General features: G+C 38.4%; 1 long non-coding RNA gene across 1 annotated transcript in view; it reads left to right on the forward strand.

Moving 5' to 3' along the window:
• Positions 1 to 19,150, forward strand: part of LOC140245791 (uncharacterized) — a 56,714-nt gene extending 37,564 nt beyond the window's left edge. The window contains exons 3-4 of the long non-coding RNA XR_011902371.1: positions 3,992 to 4,060; positions 19,107 to 19,150. This is a non-coding gene — a long non-coding RNA (uncharacterized lncRNA). The remainder of the gene's footprint in view (positions 1 to 3,991; positions 4,061 to 19,106) is intronic.
• Positions 19,151 to 20,382: the final 1,232 nt, after the last annotated feature.

Below are 20,382 nucleotides of genomic sequence, written 5' to 3' on the forward strand. Positions count from 1 at the left end.
ATCTTTCACGTACATAAGTTTACGTTCCTCTACTTTTCTCGTCGAGACGTATGGCCGAGTGGTTAGAGGCGTCGTCTTAGAAACGTGAGGTTGCACACGTACGGGTTCGATCCTCACAAGAGCACGAAAGAAAATAATTTTTTTTTTTACTTTTTTTCTTCAATGGAGTACTACACCTTCGTCCATGTAGAAATCACGTTTGCATGTAAACACACCTATACGCACACACTCACACAGTATACCTTTGTTTTGCGTTGGAGACTGCATTACTTCGACTGCTGCAAAATTTTGCAGGCTGGGCTTTTCAAACTGATATAGTATATTCAACAAAGTGAAATTTGTTCATATCAATTCAGTAACACAATGTAGTCGTGGTTACTTTGTGCTGATTTATACATGTAACAAGCTATACATTTTTAAAAAGGTATTCAGTCTTCTGTATTGATGATTATTTGTCATTTAGTGGTTTTTGTGGAGTTTCAGATAGTGATAAAAAGTATGGATGATAAGTGCAGCGATAATTCCTACAGTTAGTTCAAAGTTGTGTTACAGATGTTTGATACATACATTTAGCATTGTGTGTGTGTATATACGTGTGTATACAGGTTGGCCATATAACACATTCTAGACAATTAATCTTAATTGATTAGCAAACGTGATCAGCTATGGAACTAAATATGGTACTAATGTGTGATGTTAATGATTCTAATTAAACTGTGACGAGTTTAAAGGGATAGCATAACTGTGTGTAAAAATAAGGCAATTATAAGGAAATTTTAGGGCAATTTGATAACCATACCTATAATAATTTCATACAGGTACTAATACCTGCCTCATCTTCGTATGGTAGATCGTCGTGTCAGTAGCAAACTGACAACGTACGATGAATGTGTTATATATTGAACAACTGTCTTTCAAGTCCATAACGTTCCCCATATTTTCCCGTCGAGACGTGTGGCCGAGTGGTTAAAGGCGACGTCTCAGAGACGTGAGGTTGCGGGTTCGAACCCCACAAGATCACGAAACAAAATACTTAGCTACTTACTGTTTTTTTTTTCTTCAATTTTTTATTACATATTCGTCCATGTAGAAATCACGTTCGTTTATAAACGCACCTATACACACACACAGACACACACACACGCCATATCCCTCTTTTTTGTGTGTTGGAGACCACATTGCTTCGACTGCAGCAAATTTTGCAGGTTGACTTTGTCAAAGCGATCATAGTATGTAATGACGACGACTGAGGTGTTGTACTTTGAACAATTGTCTTTCAAGACGATGTCATTGTTTTGTAATTTGATGACGTCATTACATTGAAAATTGTGATTAAAGGCAATGTATCAAAACCAGCCGATTATAGGTTTTATGTCTGCGGGACGTATTTTTCCCAAGTTGCCAGAAATGGCATAGCGACCTCAGTCGTTACAAGGCCGCTTTTCCGTCTAGCAATGCAATAGATGTTCACACGGCCACGTTAGTTGAGTGGGCATTGACTTTCCCCCTGTTATATCTATACATTGTTGTTGTTTTTTTGTCTTACCATTTCCGTGGATGACCCGTGGCCGAGTGGTTACAGAAACGGTTTCGCATGCACGCTCAATATAACTTCAAGGTGCCTATATCACATTCTTTTCTTTGTCGATCACAGATGACTGTCATCTGATGACCACAAGCGTATCACCTAACTCGTCCTCAATGTGACGAGTTTTCATGTCTCGTTATGTTTATTTATGTTTATTATTAAGTTTATTAGTAGTCTGTCGAATCTCTAGACCTCTCTAGATCTCTAGACCTTTACATTAGTTACGTTCAGACGGCAGGCCCTAACCTCGAGGTTAGGAAACCTCGAGGTTTAGCTCTTGCCCCCTAACTACGACGTGTGTCCACACGACGAATCTTAACCTCGAGGTTACGAAACCTCGAGGTTAAGCTTCTGCCCCCCGTAACTACGAGTGGGTCCCACTCGATGTTAAAACCACAAAACCGGAAGTTTCAGCCCACACTGCTATCAAGGCGTCTATTTATTCTTTAGTCTAACCCTGTCGGACTCGCTTACAGGTACTCTTTTTCTCTGTCATGGTATGCAGAGATAGCACTGCACTGATGACTTTATGCCTTTATGAAGATATTCGTCGAAAACATTTTTTTAGTGTCGGAGAAGAATATAGAATACAGTAGCGAGTTCGACGTGTTCAGTTTCAGAGATCAAGCGCATGGGAAGAAAAGATGATGTTGTTGTGTCGTGCGTCATAGGTTTTTCACGTGTAGTGTATTTGTGGTGTACGTTTGGGAGGTTGACCCGGAAGCAAAGGGAAATTGTGGGGGCTGGAGTTTACGGCGAGGTCACTCTTAACTTCGAGTTCGTTGTTTTCCTCGAGGTTTGCTCGATGTTTCGAGCCACGAGAAATCTTCTGGTTAGCGCTCTAACCACGAGCCGCGGGGGGTCCTCACTCGTAGTTAAGCACCGTGTGGACACAAAAAACAACGAACTCGAAGTTAAGAGTGACCTCGCCGTGAACTCCAGCCCCCACAATTTCCCTCTGCTTCCGGGTCAACCTCCCAAACGTACACCACAAATACACTACACATGCGCCCGAGGTGAAAATCCTATGACGCACATCACAATTACAACATCATCTTTTCTTCCCATGCGCTCGATCTCTGAAACTGAACACGTCGAACTCGCTACTGTATTCTATATTCTTCTCCGACGCTAAAAAAATTGTTTTCGACGAATATCTTCATAAAGGCATAAAGTCATCAGTGCAGTGCTATCTCTGCATACCATGACAGAGGAAGCTGGTGCCGCCGGTGGGGAAAAGAGTACGTTGGACTAAAGAAGAAATAGACGCCTTGTTAGCAGTGTGGGCTGAAACTTTCGGTTTTGTGGTTTTAACATCGAGTGGGACCCACTCGTAGTTATTGGGGGCAGAAGCTTAACCTCGAGGTTTCGTAACCTCGAGGTTAAGATTCGTCGTGTGGACACACGTCGTAGTTAGGGGGGCAAGAGCTAAACCTCGAGGTTTCCTAACCGCGAGGTTAGGGCCTGCCGTCTGAACGTAACTATTGTAAACGTTTAATACAATAATTATACAAGTCCCATTGGCGGAGTAGTAGCAGTTATTTGTGAATAATAACTATCGTTATTTTATAAGAATTTCCTTCCTCATTTGTTTGTTCAAAACTAAGAGAGCCGGCGTGCTGCAATATTCTTTACCTTTACAGCCCTTTTCTTTCTCTCTGAAGTAGACTCTAATGTTTCTTGAGCTGGAACTTTCTGTCCCCTTTTCCGGTTCAAGCGCAAACCCATCTGCTCTTATCAATTACCATTTCCTTGACCCTAATCCTATCCCTAACCCTTTTCCCAATCGTCACACTTAAATCCTGGCAATACCCGGTTAGAAGATTAGGGGGGGGGGGGGGCAATGTCCAAGGGGGGGGGGGGGGTTGTTGTGTTACGCTTCTTCTTTTTTTTTTTCTTGGGGGGGGGGGGCTGGTAGGTTAGCAAAGTCTAAATAACTTAATATGAAGCATGCATAAGTAAGAAGCTGAAAGTATCATGTCTTGTTTGGTTGTGTGAGGTAAGCTCAGATTGAAGAAAACCTTGTACCTGTATTTTGTTCGTTTGACATCATGTTGCTTTGCCTTTGCTACATTACCTTGCGCGGGCACACAAACACACACAAACACACATTTACCACGAATATGACGAAAGAGCCGAATCTGCCCAGAATGCCCCGAATACTTCCCCGAATCCGTCCGAATCGTTACCCGAATACAGAGTAGAATACAGGCGAGTGAGCCGGATAGGCCAGGATACGGCGGAATAGCAGACGGAGAACAGAATGCTCTCGAATCCACCCGAATATGTGTATTCGGGTAGATTCGCAACTGATTCGGTTCCAGACCAAGGCTTAATAGATGATATTCTAAATGTGAACTTTCATTTCTATTTTTTTTCTTCCTTTGTTAACAATCACCTCAGCAGTGGATGTCACTTCACAGCCATCGAGCGTCTCAAGTCAGCTATCGACTGATCATCGCGTCTCTAAAGGCAAGTCGCACTTATGAAAATTATTCCCTATCCAAATCATAATGTTTACGGATTTCAGCACCTCCTGTAATGAAATGGTTCTGCGTCTTTTGGAAATAAATGTCCACATGTCATATGGGTGCACATGCTCGTTCTCGCTTATTGGGCCGCATGTATCTTGCCATAAATCGTGTTCAATATGATGTTTGAATGATCATGAAAATTGATTGCATAAACAATTGTTATGCAATCTGTTTTTTTTTTTTTATGTTTTTATCATTCATGGAGTCAAAAGGGGCCTGAGCTTTCGATCCTAGCAGAATCTTCGTCAGAGGCAAAATGACCAGAGGCAAAATGTTCTCCGTCTGCTATTCGGCCGTATTCTGGCCTATTCGGCTCACTCGTCTATATTCTAACTCTGTATTCGGGTAACGATTCGGATGGATTCGGGGAAGTATTCGGGTCATTTTGCCTCTGACGAAGATTCTGTTAGGATCGAAAGCTCAGGCCCCTTTTGACTCCATTTTACTCCATTGGCTCGCCACTATTGGATAAGCAATACTTTTCAGCAGCTTTTTTGTTGTTGTTGTTGCTACACTTTTTATCATTCACATAGATGTATGTGAGAATTCAATTCAAGAAGGTACAGAATCCGCTTCTGATGGTAGGGAGTACCAAAAAAAAAAATGACGAAAATTCAATGTTTCTGACATTAGGGTCTGAAACATGATAAAGTTCCTGGTTGAATAACTTCAGAAAAGTGATCAGTTAAATGTACCAGGATGTGAGCCTCGGGCATCATCGCGTTTGATGAAAAACTGGAAATTTCAAAATTTTATGTACAAAAGCTATGGCAAGTTGTGAGGGTATGACATGCTTACTCTGCCATTTGCCATTATATCATTGCCATAATTATTCATATTGACTGTTCAAGAACTGTTTCGTGAAAAATTAGCGAAAACTTCAAAATGTCATAACTTCCTTATTTTTCACCCGATTTAAATCAAAATTTTACCATTGAATTCGTAATATTTTCCTCTTTCTAATCAACTAAACTTTTATTTGAACTGGATTTCTCTTTAAGTGTCGAGAGCATTTAATTTGAAAACTAGCAGAATTATACCTGTATGTAAAATAGGCTGTAATTATACTCTTAGGACAGATCAGAGCACCCTTTGATAAAATTTGCCAGCTACGACAACTTCTTAGTCTCTGTTACTTTCAATAAAATCCTGGGTTCTGATTGGTTGAGAAGCTTTGATCACTGACTTGTTTCCATGGACCTGCTTGGCACGACCTACAACGATTGGTAATTGTGTGGGACTGACTGCTTGTCAAGACTGACGACTTTTATAAAACCGTGCCGGAACGTGTCAGAAATTATGGCTTTATGATATCGAGGGCCCCTCGCTTATGTTAAGTGAATATGAATTGCAGTGAAATCAACTCTCATTTAGTTATGTTTTTCGTCTTATGAGTTATAACGGTAATGACACGCAAAAATTAATGATGACAGTGCAAGAGAAAGGTATTTTAATGTAGATGAGCTTTGTCTTCTGACATGGTGTTATAAGCTTATGGAAAAAATTACAACGGGTGGTAGCTTTCGGTTGGGGATTTCCACGGAGAGTAATTATCCTATAGGAGGGTAGTTGTCAAGTGGGTAATTACCCGGAGGTAGTGATGGGGGGGGGGGGGGGTGTCCTGGCGGTACTTATCGGGGGGTAGTTATCCGGGTGGTAGTTATCCTGGGGTTAGTTATGGGGGGGGGGGGTAGTTATCCAGTGGGTAGTTATCTGGGGAGTTATCCAGGGGGTAGTTCTTTGGGGGGGGGGGGGGGGAGGTTGATATCGGGGGGGGGGTAGTTGCCCTAGGGGGGAATAGACGTGGGGGAGGGGGAATTATCCGGGTGGTAGTTTACCATCCGGAGGGTAGTTGACCTAGGGATAAGTGCCCGGATACGTGGAAAACCAATTTTATGCTAATCGATTTAAAAACCAGCAGCTACCTTTGATTGAGCATGGAACATTCTTCTATTCTGTTAATTCTAGTAATATCCTCCGTTGTTGAAATATGGTCTGACAATTATAAAAGGGAGCAGATGTTGGATATAATGTCCATACATAAATGACCAAAGGGGCCGACCAAAGAAAACATACCTGGATCTTGGGTGGTAATCCCTTCATTGTTGTTACTCTGGTGGTTTACTCCCTGTTTTTTGTCCCATTCATCGCACAGCCAGCACGGTTTGGTAAAGATTAAGCGCTTGAATAGACACTGTACTTCAAAGCCTCTTTTCTCAGTTCACACTTTCCCTGAGTTTGTGCTTTCTTTCCAATATTTAGATAGGTTAGGAGAGTCCATTTGATTTGAGTTATACATCATTTTTAAGCTTAAAGTCTGCTCTTTCAGAATATGGTCTTAACTAAAAATGCATGTCTGGCGACTTTTTGTTTGTTTTGAGGTGCAGGGTCACATATAAGCCCTCAGTTTGTCGTCATCGACAACGAAATGGGCAACGATGTCGACAAAATTCAACAAAATTTTACAAGATTTGTGCAATTTTTCAAGTTTCACCCTTTAAGTTTGTATATTTTTGTGAAAAACTTGTTAAATGACTTGAAATTTGGTCTGGATATTAAATGAATATCCCGTTTTACGAATACAAAAGATTTGGGCCTAATTGTAAACCGATCTACTTCTGTAGACATTCGAGTTCGCATGCGCGGTGTCTGGAAATTAGCCTCCGAAATGCCTTTTTTTGATGTCCAGTATAAAAAATGATTTACAACGAATCTTTTTATCATGTAAATTCACAACTTTAATCAATTTTTGCAATCAGCAATCACCTGATTGAATAAAGTTGCCTTAAAATGAGAAATCAAAGATGACTATGTGTTTTTTTTTTTTTCATGATGACTTTGGTCACGACATCGAAGATGAAGACGACGTCAAAGACTAGAAATACGACATAGCAGGGATTCGTTTACAAATCTCATTTTCACCTGATTGATTTTAGCGATAAATTTACCGTAAAGGAAATCAAGATAATGAATTTTCAATTCTACTGGCATTTTATCTCTTTGAAATAAACTCAAATCCTGCTTAAAGGGGAAATCCAGTCTAAAAATAAGTTAGTCTGATGAAAAAAGAGTAAAATCTTACGAGTTCAGTGGTAAGAATCTGACTGTAACCTGATGAAAAATAAGGAAGCTACAATTTTTTGCTAATTTCTGCAAAAACATTTTTTGTACAGTCGATAAGAATATGCAAATGAGTGACCATGTCACAACCTCACAATTTTCCATTGATCGTGTACAAAAGATAAAGAAATTCAATGTTTCAGTCATTGAAGTCTGACAAATTATGTTATTCCTGGTTGCATAACTTGGTAATAGTGATGTTAGATATATCATGATTTGAGCCTCGAGCATAATTGCGTTTGAATGAAAAACTGGAAATGTCAAAATGTTATGTACAAACTATATGGCAAGATGTGAGCGGATGACATGCTCACTTTGTCATTTGCATATTCATATCGACCGTTCAAGAACTATTTCTTCCAAAAATAGCGAAACTTCAAAATTTTGTATAACTTCCATATTTTTCATGCGATTTCGATCACAATTTTTACCTTTTCTTATCGGACTAACTTTTATTTGGACCGGATTTCCCCTTTAGATAAAGGCTTATAACTAGTTTCACAATTAAAACACTTATCTCAACTACGCTGAACTCACTGGCACATTAAACTGTATCAGGCGTGGAAAATATTTTTGACATGAAATTGCATCCACATTGAACTTGTCACCGAAATGACACTATACATGATGCATAATAGAGACAATGGACTTTTAGAGGCCTAAATTACTTTAATGTTTGTTTAGGTTTTTTTCTTTTTTTTTTAAATTTGGGAATGCTAACTTGTGGGTTCTTGGCGGTTCTGTGGCATAGTGGGTAAAACTTTCGACTCTCGATCGGAGGACCCGAGTTCGAGTCACGATTTAATCACGATGTACAATTCCTCGATGGTAATGACATCATTTTCATTTTATTTCGAAAATTTGAAAATATGGACTTGCAGGTCATCGACAATGAAGTTGGCATACATGAGGTTGACAAGTTGACAAGTCCACGCAGTTTTTTTGCAAGTTCTCATGCTAAAACATCTAAATATCCATTATTTGTGGTATAAATGAAATTAAATCTAGTCTGGATATTAAATAAATAACCATGTTTAACAAAAACAAAACAAATAAGGCATTATCTTAATTCAGGCATCTTCTGTAGACATTTAACTTAAAGTCAATACTGTTGTTAGATCAGCCATGGTGTCTTATGGATGTCCAGAAGCTGACGCTGATTCACCGGGTGCACCTCACGAGTTCGACACCCACGAATCATACAACCCATGACTCATAGAGCCCGCGAGTATTACAGCCTGTGAGTCATACAGCCCATGAGTTCGACACCCTTGAGTCTTACACCAGGCAAGCCAGGCCCACGAGTTTGACACGTAATAAACAAGACCCATAAGAAAAACATATTTACGACCCTGCGATGTGAATATCGAACTCGTGGATCGTTTTTCACTTGTGAGGGTTTGTTTTTTGTTTTTTGTTTTTTGTTTTTTGTTTTTTTTTTTGGGGGGGGGGAGGGGGTTGTTGCTTGAAAAGTGTGAAACTCGTGGACCTTGTTTTCCAAGTTTCAAACTTGCGGGCCTTGTTTTCCAAGTTTCAAACTTGCGGGCCTTGTTTGTATACTGTCGGACTCGTGGGCCTTATTTGCCCGCTGTCAAAGTCATGGGCTGTACTACTCGTTTGCTGTATAATTCGTGGATGTCGAACTCATGGGATGACAACGAATCACTTTGCCATCCTTTCAAAGTCTGAAATTCTTTTGAGCTCTGAATCGAATTCCAATGTCACCATCATTGTTATTTTATGAGTGTATAGGTTTAATGAATTCATTTTTGCTCCTGTCACTGCTTCTATGCCAGTATCGGGCTTTGATACATCAGCAATGGTGCCTTTCAGAACGTCCACAAGCTGATGCGGCATCACCTCCCCTGAGGTGAAGTCAACAGAGGTCGCATTAGATCTTCATCCTTCGTCTATCCATGATCTTCATTTTGGTCCGTTGCTAGCTTCCATATTCTTAGTTTGATAATTGCTACAGAGGACATGCTGTTCAGAGACGTCTCTGAGAAGCCAGATCAAAAGTTTTTGCCTTTGTGACATAAATCATTTTACCGCACTTAGACTGTATTGTCAAGAATCGCAGAGCACTCACCTCCAAATTCTTCTGTTACCATGCAAAGCACAACAAAATATTTTCAGTTCATCCATCACCTCAGCTGTCCCATTTCATGATTCAGCCCTTGTATGTACATAATTTCTAGGACTCCACGCATTTACTGGCTGCAATACCACTAGTGCCTTATAGGTAAGGGGAAGATAAAAACAATGTCGAGACTGATGAGTCATTTCATGCTGTATTTCCAAAGCTTGGTGAATCTTGAAATGTTAAAGCTGAGATGATGATGAACTGGAATGATTTACCTGTGCCTTGTATGGTAACAGAAGAAGGTGAATGCCCTCCAAACTCTTTTCAGTCCAAGTGCGGTGAAACGGCTAATGTCACAAAGTAAAACATAAACAAAAACAAGCAAAAACAAAAACAAAAACAAACAAAACTTTGATCTGGCTATGATACTGCCCTGCTGAAACGTTTTAGAGCAGCATGCTCTATGCAATTATCAAACAAGAATATGAAAGCTAGCAACAAACTCAAACGAAAGACATGATGGACAAAGGATGAAGATCTAATGCGACCTCTGTGGACCTGAAGGGAGGTGCTGCCGCGTCAGCTTGGGGACATGCATCCTGGAAGTTAATGTGGCTGATGAATCGGAGCCGATACTGGTATGGCAACAGTGACATGAGTAAAAATGGATTAATTCAACGTATACCACACTCAGAAAATGACCATTATGGATATTGGAATTTGATTTGGTTCAGAACGCATTCGCAAATGAATATCAGACACTGACAGGATGGGGAGATGATTCCGCATCAGCTTGGGGACATCTTGTTAGGCACCATGACCTATGAATCGGAGCTCGATACTATGATAGTGACAGTGAAAGTAGTGAAAATTAATTCGTTCAACCAATAGAATCACAGAGTTACAATGATAGTGACATCGGAATTTAATTGTAACAGTGTTCATGGGCAAACGAGTGTCAGACTTTGAAAGGATAACTTAGAGCTGGTAAATGACTCCATCAATTTCAACATATCGGTATTAAACCGGTGGTAATCATTTGAAGCATTTCGATGTTGGACCCTTAATAATTTCATCGGAAGTAAATCATGCTGGAAAAAATACATAATAATTAGCAAATAATTTTTTATGAAACATCATATAACCAATTCTACTGTGAACAAAGTTACATTTACAAAGTTTCTTTATACTTTCAGATGGAATATGAAAATTTTAAAAAGAGGTATCACAAATATAATTGTTGGTGTTGACTATTAAGTATGAATGCTAATGATATTTCCAAAGCATAAGTTACGAAACCTGACTAAACAAAAAAATACTCTTGAAAAAAAAAGGCTATTGGAATTTGAGTATCTAACAGCAACCAACTTTTAGCAAAGAATGGATGTATTATATGCCTCATTATGATCTATGAAATCAAACTCTTATTACTGAACTATCATTGTCTAATAACCATTTCAGATAATGTCCCATGAATTGGGATATTGCTTATAATAAACATGCCTTTATAGTTATATTAAATGATTTGTCGTGGTAAATTATGATAGAATTATGTTGTCATTATGATTAATAGAAATGGTGACAAGAGAACTGTATAGTTGCCTCCAATTTCTCATTTTAAGCCAAATTTCTCTAAGTAATTTTCATTTATATTTTCTTTCATGCAAATTATAATACTTGAAGATTTTGATCTTTTGACGAAAAACTGATTGCTAGACAGCAGAAAAGAACTTACGGCGGCTTGTTTCACACACCTTGCATGCACACTAAACATCTTAAAAGACTTCAGAATTATTTAAAAAAACATACTAAATTCTCTTTAAAGGATTCGAGTTTGTTGAGAAGGCAAAATGCAGTTGTAATCAAAATGTTCTTTTCCTCATAGCTAATGGTGTTAATCTTTAAGGGTCGTCTTAAAGTAATTGCTAAATTCAGTTGAATTTGGTATTTAGACGAAACTCCAATGTGAATTTTGTCATCGACGCCGCTGTCTTTGCCGTCATCACTGAAGTCAAATGTATTTCAGCAGGTGTTTGATGATTTAAACAAAATGATTAAAGTTCCGATTCTACTGGAAATATACGAGTTAATATATCAATTTACTAGTCACCAAAAAGGACACTTTGTTGGTTCTTATTTCGCACTCCTCCTGCCCTCTTGAACATCTACAGAAGAGGCCAGGATTAGAATAATGGCTCATTAAATGTTCTTTTTTAATGAAAGATGGCTGTTTATTTAAAGGAAAAGTTCAACTTGACAGACATGTGACATGTGGATTGAGTGAATACACCAGTATTAGTAGAACACATCAGTGAGAGTTTGAGGAAAATCAGACAATCCGTTCAAAAGTTATGAATTTTTGAAGTTTCTGCTCGCTCACTGCTGGATGAGAATACTAATACAGCTTGTGATGTCACTGTCATGTGTAGAACGATATAAAGAAAATAAAAATAAAATTCAACATATCTTCACTTTTCTTACAAAATAAAGAACACTTGACTTGTCTCTGTCAGAAGGCAGGAAGAATAATATCCTTAATATAAGTCACTGACATGTGGAAGAAATATGCACGTTTTTCAAAAAATAAGATTTTGTAGAATTCACTTTATATTTTCCTTACATTGTATATGTGACCGTGCACCTCAAAACGAACATAAAGTCGCACACACTGATTTTGCGTGAGGACTGAAAATAAGTGAAATGGGTCAACCTAGCCGAACTTGACTTGTTCATATTTTCTGAAAGAGCGGGTCTTCTTTTACATTATGCTAAAATTTGGTATCATAAAACGGGCAGGAAAGTGTGTTTTCTTAGCAGTATATCTCGAACATTTTTGGTAGAATAGTGTGATTAGGCGTGTCTTTAGAATCTCTTTTTCATTTCTGAAAAACCTTGTCCACACTCTTCACTTTCAACTCTAATAACTTTTGAAAGGATAGTGCTACTGCTTTGAAAATTGGCATTAATTATGGACAGAATGTGTTAATGAGGCATGCTTAATTTCAATTCAATTTGATAATCCCTTCATTGTAGTAAATCTGGTGGTTTACTTCCTGTTTTTTGTCCCATTCATCGCACAGCCAGCACGGTTTGGTAAAGATTAAGCGCTTGAATAGACACTGTACTTCAGAGCCTCTTTTCTCAGTTCCCATTTTTCCTGAGTTTGTGCTTTCTTTCCAATATTTAGATAGGTTAGGAGAGTCCATTTGATTTGAGTTATACATCATTTTAAAGATTAAAGTCTGCTCTTTTAGAATATGGTATTAACTTTAAAAATTCATATCTGGCGACTTTTTGTTTGTTTTGAGGTGCAGGGTCACATATGTGACCGTGCACCTCAAAACGAACATAAAGTCGCACACACTGATTTTGCGTGAGGACTGAACATAAGTGAAATGGGTCAACCTAGCCGAACTTGACTTTTTCATATTTTCTGAAAGAGCGGGTCTTCTTTTACATATTGCTAAAATTTGGTATCATAAAACGGGCAGGAAAGTGTTTTTTTGTAGCAGTTTATCTCGAACATTTTTGGTAGAATAGTGTGAGTAGGTGTGTCTTTAGAATCCCTTTTTCATTTCTGAAAAACCCTGTCCACACTCTTCACTTTCAACTCTAATAACTTTTGATAGGATAGTGCTACTGCTTTGAAAGTGGGCATTAATTATGGACAGAATGTGTTAATGAGGCATGCTTAATTTCAGTTTAATCTGGTAATCACTTCATTGTTGTTACTCTGGTGGTTTACTTCCTGTTTTTTGTCCCATTCATCGCACAGCCAGCACGGTTTGGTAAAGATTAAGCGCTTGAATAGACTTTGGTTATCATTGAAAAATAAAGGCATGGGGACCACTTTATTAGGATAATACCCAAATGCTATTCCCCCCATATTCGCGAAAAGGTCGTTCCGGAAGTGACGTCACAAAACGTCACGGGGCGAGTCTTGGGACCTAACTTTTTTTTTTTGTTAACATCACTTTTCTGACTCTCCAGACCACGGGCTACATGGAAACAACAATGAATGTTAGGTGCAGAGGGGGTGCACGTTGACCCCTACTAGCCCATGGCCTATTGATTTCTCGTGAATACTCATGACTCACGATGGAACGTGACGTGAGGTGATGGGAGGAGATGCGAGGTGATGCAGGGTGATAGCAGGTAATAGGTGTGATGCGGGGTGATTGGAGATGATGCCGAGTGATAGGAGGTGATAGGAAGTGATGCTGGGTGATGCGGGTGATGCGTGTGACTGAAGCGGGGTGATGCAGCGTGGTGATGCGGGGTAATGGGAGGTGATGCTTGGTGACGCGAGATGATGTGGGTTGTTGCAAGGTGATGTGGCGTGATGCTGGGTGATGCATGGTGATGGGAGGTGATGCGGGGTGATGCTTGATGATACGTGGTAATGCTGGGTGATGGGGTGATGTTCAGACATATTGCTTATAAAGAAAAAACCTGGTTATGTTCACGTCTTGTGTATTGAATGTGTTAAGTAATTATAATTGTTCAAGATAAGGGCATGTATTCTTAGGTTACTCATGCATATTAGTGTAGACGTTATAACAAACTTCTGCCTCCTCAATTATCAGACCATATTATCAACAATGGATGACATTAACTTTTAATAGAAGTGAAATTTGGCACCTTTTTATTATTGATTATTCTCATTTTTACCACAAAATCAATGTTTGGCTTCAGGACGTGAACACGAATAAAAAAATCTTAACGCTAAATCAATATCCATTAGCATGGTCCGAAGGATTTAATTTGTATAATTGCTTATGTCGGTGTTCACTGAAGCGTAACATAAAGGGATTTTTATTCAAAAAAAGGTCGAAATAGAAGAACGCTTCAATACTTAACCAAAGGTAGCTATTCTATTTTAGTCACGTAGCATAAAAGTGCCTTTTAAGACCAACATGCTCATTGAGGCGTACGCTTTTGAATGTAATGTCATATGAATACTGATACATTTACATCTGGTAAATACACAATGATAGAAATGTTATTCAGTATATTAACATGCAGCGCACGAAATTAAATCAATACTTACTGCACAATTTAAGTGTGGTATTAGCTTTGTAATGTGCTCTTTCAACCGTCAATTGACACATGACTGTGTGCAAACATCGTAATTAGCTTTCGAAAACATGAATTCAATCGCTTAAGTTAAAATGTACCACATGAAACACGTCAAAACTGCAATATTGGCAATTTACACCCCGTGGTCACACAACTGCGAAATTTTGCCCAAAAGTCATATGGTAAAATATTAGGCACATAAGTTGTATTTTACCTGCCTCTTTATGCTGGAAATGTGAAATTTGTTCCGATATCACTAAATTTAAGATATAAAATTGACTTTGCGCACTTCAAATATTTACAATTTTGCCTTTAGAATAGGCTCACTAAATCGTGACCGACTGATATCTACTGAATATCGCATGAAGGGTAGCTAAGGAATACTGCAAATATGCCCCTTATTCAGATTTTCTCCAAGGTTTTAGTTTATAACTGAAATTACAGTAATTTGCTTTGGGAGGAACTTATTGTTTATTTCGTGTTTAGTCCACATCATCAACCTCGTTGAACCTTCAAGGTCGTCAGCGACATTGTCAACCCGTTGCAAGACAGCCGGCATCATGATCGCCAAGTCCGTCATTAGGGACTTTTACACTGTGTGGACACGACGGTGTTCAGGCCGCCCGAAATTGCGAGCAAACCTTCTGGGCGAATCCAGTCGACACCAGAACAAACAAAATAAATAAAAAATAAAACATTGAAATACCAGTCGACGGTGAGTACGAATCGACAGATGTGATGACGTCATAATCGTCACTCCAAATACCAGCATCGCACGCTGCCATTGTCACTCCCGTCCTCAATCTGGGAGGACATGGAATCCTTATTCGAGGACGCGTTCTTGATTCTGGGGCTGGAAGTGTCAGAGAACCTGGAACATTCGCAGTAACATGAAATAACGTCATCACGTCGTAGTCCACGTTCTAGACGGGAAATCTAAAAGTCCCTATTATTCGTCGCAGCAACGATGCAGAAATCATCGTCGTGCACCAGCATTCTTCACCTTGCGTTTGCTAGCCGTAACGGGGCTTTAACCACGAACTATCATTTTTCAAAGTGTGTGTCTGAGTGTGCTTCTGTATGTTTGCGTGCGTGATTTCTTTCGCCCGTGTAAACTTAAAAGATTAATTTGAATACCTGAATATAAGAATGACCCAAGTCCAATTTTTGGCCAAATTCAGTTTGACATGAGAAATTGTAGCTTATGCATGGACTCATCTTGTGTATAAATGACAAACCCTGATTACCCCTGAAGTGCCTTAAATGAATGAGTGAAATTTTATATGAATGTAAGAATGACCCAAGTCCAGGTCTTGGGTCATTTTTACATTCATATTATAGCGCCCTCTCTCATCACTCCTTTTCCAGGCCCATTCATGTATACACAAAATAAACATGACTTCCTGGACAGTGATGAGAGGTTAGTTTGGGAAAAACGAAGGAATGGAAGCAAAATAAGAGCAAAAGGCTTTAGAGCAGTGGGGGAAAGGTACAAACATGATAAAAGAACCAATTTCTTGCCATTTTAATATGACAAAATTATTGGGGGGAAATGTGGCGAAATTCGTATTTTCAGTGCGCATGTTAGTAATAGGCCTATATGTATGGTCTGAATTCAGGAGTAACTAGAAATGTAGCAATCAAACCATTTTAGAAGGTGGGGGAACTAGTGAAATTACAGCATTTTGCCTTACCTTTGAACAAATGGCCAAACAGATTCAGAGAACTGATGTCTAGTAATACGTGTGTATTATTACTTTATGAAGATACTCTCCCGCACTGCAGAGACACGAGGAAAATTGTGACATTTTGCAAATTAAACTTGACTAATGACCTTTGACAGGTGACCTTAGGTATGTGCAACCATAAATTGATGGGGACAACTTTATCGACTTATTCATGTGCAAAGTTTCAACTGGGTACCTATAGTGGTTCCTTAGTTATATCTTCCACATATTATTCCTTATAAGAGACGGATGGAAGACGTTTCCACGCATTTAACACATACACATAATTATGCACATTATAGCTCCATGTATACACACAGACGTGCATACACACACATGACGAATTAGTATAGTGATGATGGACATTATACTATGGTAGACAACTACATTTGTAGGCCATACGGATTTAAAGCTGAAAAAAGTAACAAAACTCTCTTTTCTATTGCTTTTACCATACCATTAATATAGCAGCCTACCCTGTATATGATTCAAAGAACGACCCAAGTCCATGTGATTCAAAGAACGACCCAAGTCCACCACACAAAATGACCTCTCCACAATTAATGTAAATAATAATTGTGATAATAATATATGTACTAATTTGTATATACAACGTTGCCTTCCCATTACAGTTAGATTAGATAATATTTGACAAATAAAATAGATATGAAGTTTTTTCAAGTTTACTCGAAATGACCTTCCATGGACTTAGGTCGTTCTTATATTCAGATATTCATTTCCAGAACTGCTTGCCTGTGTAACTCAGAGGATGCGAAGACAGTTTGCCATCAAGCTATCTTATATTATTTACTATGTAATTTAAGATTTATTAAGCCTTTATTAAGATACTGTAAACAAATGAATCACTTGAAAAGTGGAAAATCGGGCAAGTCATACAGACCCACAAACCAGCAGACAGATACTTCCAATACCAAGGACCTATAAGGAAGCACCATGACAGATTTACCACACATCACCACACGATTAAATAAAATCAGTCTAGGGTATGAAAATATACACTGATGTGTAGTTTATCATCGTATGCCAGATAATAAACTGCCACATGAAACTCGTCGCATTCTGGCGCATTAATTATAAAAGGAGGGTGATCCCAGTTTCAGCCAACACTGGCGCTTGACAGATTTTCATCTGTCAGAGTAACCGTGCTAAAAGGCTTCATCAAGATCCTGATCGTGCTGATTGTGAAGATGGGTCCAAGGAAGAATACGACTGGTCAACCACTCAAGGTAAAGATTTCGTCTGGATTCGAAGATGCATCCCTCTTTAGAATTGTAATTGAGAACAGACTCTCCTTTGCCTCCCAAATTTGGATGCGGTAATGAATGTCCTGATACCTTCGTCAACTTGCCTCCATTGTCGTGAGCAGAAGGCAAGAATCCATCCCGCAGGCGACCATAAATCCTTTGATGATAAGCCGGATAAATGGGATAATACAAACATCCCTCTGGGCGCAAGGACGAACGCTAAACCGAAGATCGTAAAATTCATGACCGATGACCAGCAGTTTCCTCGAGGAAGACAAAGGAGACCGTTTTCAGCTCCTCCAAACTTTATTTCAGGTTGAGAAATATCTTGAATATCTTCTGCTGTATACAACCGTTTCTTGCGTTTCATTAAAATTGAGCAATGCAACATCCATCTGCGTTCACTTCTGAGACTCTGGAACCAGCAACAACCAGCAACGCTAATTCCTTTTTTTTTTTCCTTGATCATTTAGCTACCAGATTTCGGCAGATGAAAGACAAAACAGTACACTACAAAATTACGCCAACAACTAAAATTCGATGGGTACGACCGATTTTGGTGATCTGACTTCAACATCAATGTTCCCGGCTCAACCGTCAGCGACTTTTGGATCTTTTTGTTGTGGAAGGTCACATATATGTATATTATTGAGCATGATTTGATCAGACGTATATTACTTTACTCAGATTTTTCCCCATTAGCGTGCATGCTATTACAAATGCATTACATATACTTTCTTTTGTACTCCCAAAGAAGTTTGATTTTTTTTTTTTTCGTTTTGTGATAAAAATTGTTTCGAGTCAATCCATTCAAGTTTACGAGATTTGACTTGGTAGTAAACTGTTTTACGTTACACGTAATATGTTATTAGTTGATTTTCTCCTTTTCTCCGCTTTCGATGTTTCATAATACTTATTTGTTTTGAGAATTACATGTAATCGGCTTATTTTTTTTCTCTCTCTCTCGCTCTCTCTCTCTCTCTCTCTATATATATATATATTTTGAACGTTCTCATGTTAATTTTCGTTCATGATTTGATATATCATATATATATATATATATATATATATATATGTTTTGAACGTTCTCATGTTAATTTTCGTTCATGATTTCATATATCATCGCATTCTTTTTTTTGGAAAAGCAACCATTAAAGGATGCCGTGCCCACTAGTACATATCGGAATTTCTATGATATTGTATTGCTATGTTTATGTACATAGACATGAATAATAATATTGTACAGGTATACCTCTAGCAGTTTTAGCTGAATTTACAAGACCATCTTTCTTCATGAATACCACCATTAAGTTCGTGACACTTTGAAAAAAAAAAAAAATGATCATGTAGCCAAACACCGCTGACCAGTATAGCCAATGTAGATAATGCGCGCACTGTACTGAATATGTTATCTATAAAAATAGAAGAAACAAAAAACAAAATAAAATGAAAACAAAACTAAACAAACAGACAAGAAACACTGACATTTTCAAACTTTTCCTCTTTCGATAAGATACTGTTTAATGGAAGTACCATGAAAAGGAAAATAATTTAGTTTTTTATTTACTTATTTTTTTTTTTTTATAGATGTCGACTTGAATAACTTGTACATAATATTCTTTCCATTGCGGAGTGTACAAAGTATAAGCTACTGCTTATTACAACAACAAAATATGCATGTTATCCTTTGCAATGCCATGTCACTTCCAGGTGAAGGCCGTGACCGTGACCGTGACCGTGACCGTGACCGTGACCGTGAGATAGATGGAAACAAAAACATCTTTGAAGTGATAATGGGTGTTGTCACGCCAACTGTGCTCATCCTTTGCATCGCTTTCATCATCATCAAATACAGGAGACATCTTGCCCACAGAAGTATGTAGCTCAAGAAGAACTGAAAAAAAATATACCGTCTTGTATTTTCATGTAAATTATTTTGTACAATGTAAGTGGTTGCAAACACATTCAAGAATATAATGTTGAGATTGAATACAATCTGGTGCGCAAATAATTAAACATTCATGTAGTTCTGACATTTCAAAATATTTGTTTATTTTGTCATTAACATGTATTCTTCTTGTAACATGGTTTGAATGCGTTAGCAAAGTTACATGGTAGAAATTTCTGCTTCCACTCCAGAAAACTAACTTCCATATTAACCCCAGCTATACCACCTGTCAACACATCTTGGATGGCAGAAATACATGTTTACATCCGCCAAGGGAGGAGGTTGTGTTTTCGTTACTTTTGGTTTGTGTGTGTGTGTGTGTTCGTTAGTTAGTTAATTTGTCCGTGTGCAAAATAACTCAAAAAGTACTTGACGGATTTGGAGGAAACTTGCAGGAAAGGTTTAAAATGATACATGTAACAAATTATTAAAATTTTGATCCGACAATTTTTGGGGAATTTACAAAGGATTTTTGACATTTTGAAAGGTAGGGTCAATGAACTTGGGAGTTCAGGCTGCGCGTATTTTAGGTTTGCATGCGCGCACTAAAGTGCGTGCTATAGTTTCTGCATTTCGTTCAAGATTTTCGCCAATTATATCAAATGTATATTATCTACTGTGCTTTGCTGTTGATTTGTAAATAATGTAAATAGTAGTTATAAATTGTATTTTTCTTCGTTTTTGTGTTATTACTCTGTGCTATGATTTGATTTTCCCCAATACTCTATATTTGAGTGACATGGGAAAATAAAAAAACATTGTCATTGTCAAACATTGTCATTGTCATTGTCATTGTCATTGCAAAGGCGAGGCGCGCCGTGCAGCTGAGGGCTTATGACGTAACAAAGGCTTCTATATTGGGAAATCGGGCGAATTTCAGCACACAATGCTACTATGGAAGAACAAGATCAGTGATGGAAATGAGTTGCATGCTTGGCGGAGATTTGCGCTCTCAGAGTGCTTTTCTAGTGTCTTAATGGTACAAACAGGAGTGCGTCATGAGAACGAAATACCACATTACTATGATGTATCTGATCC

This window comes from Diadema setosum, unplaced genomic scaffold (assembly GCF_964275005.1).
Source record: "Diadema setosum unplaced genomic scaffold, eeDiaSeto1 scaffold_33, whole genome shotgun sequence".
Lineage (NCBI taxonomy): Eukaryota > Metazoa > Echinodermata > Echinoidea > Diadematoida > Diadematidae > Diadema > Diadema setosum.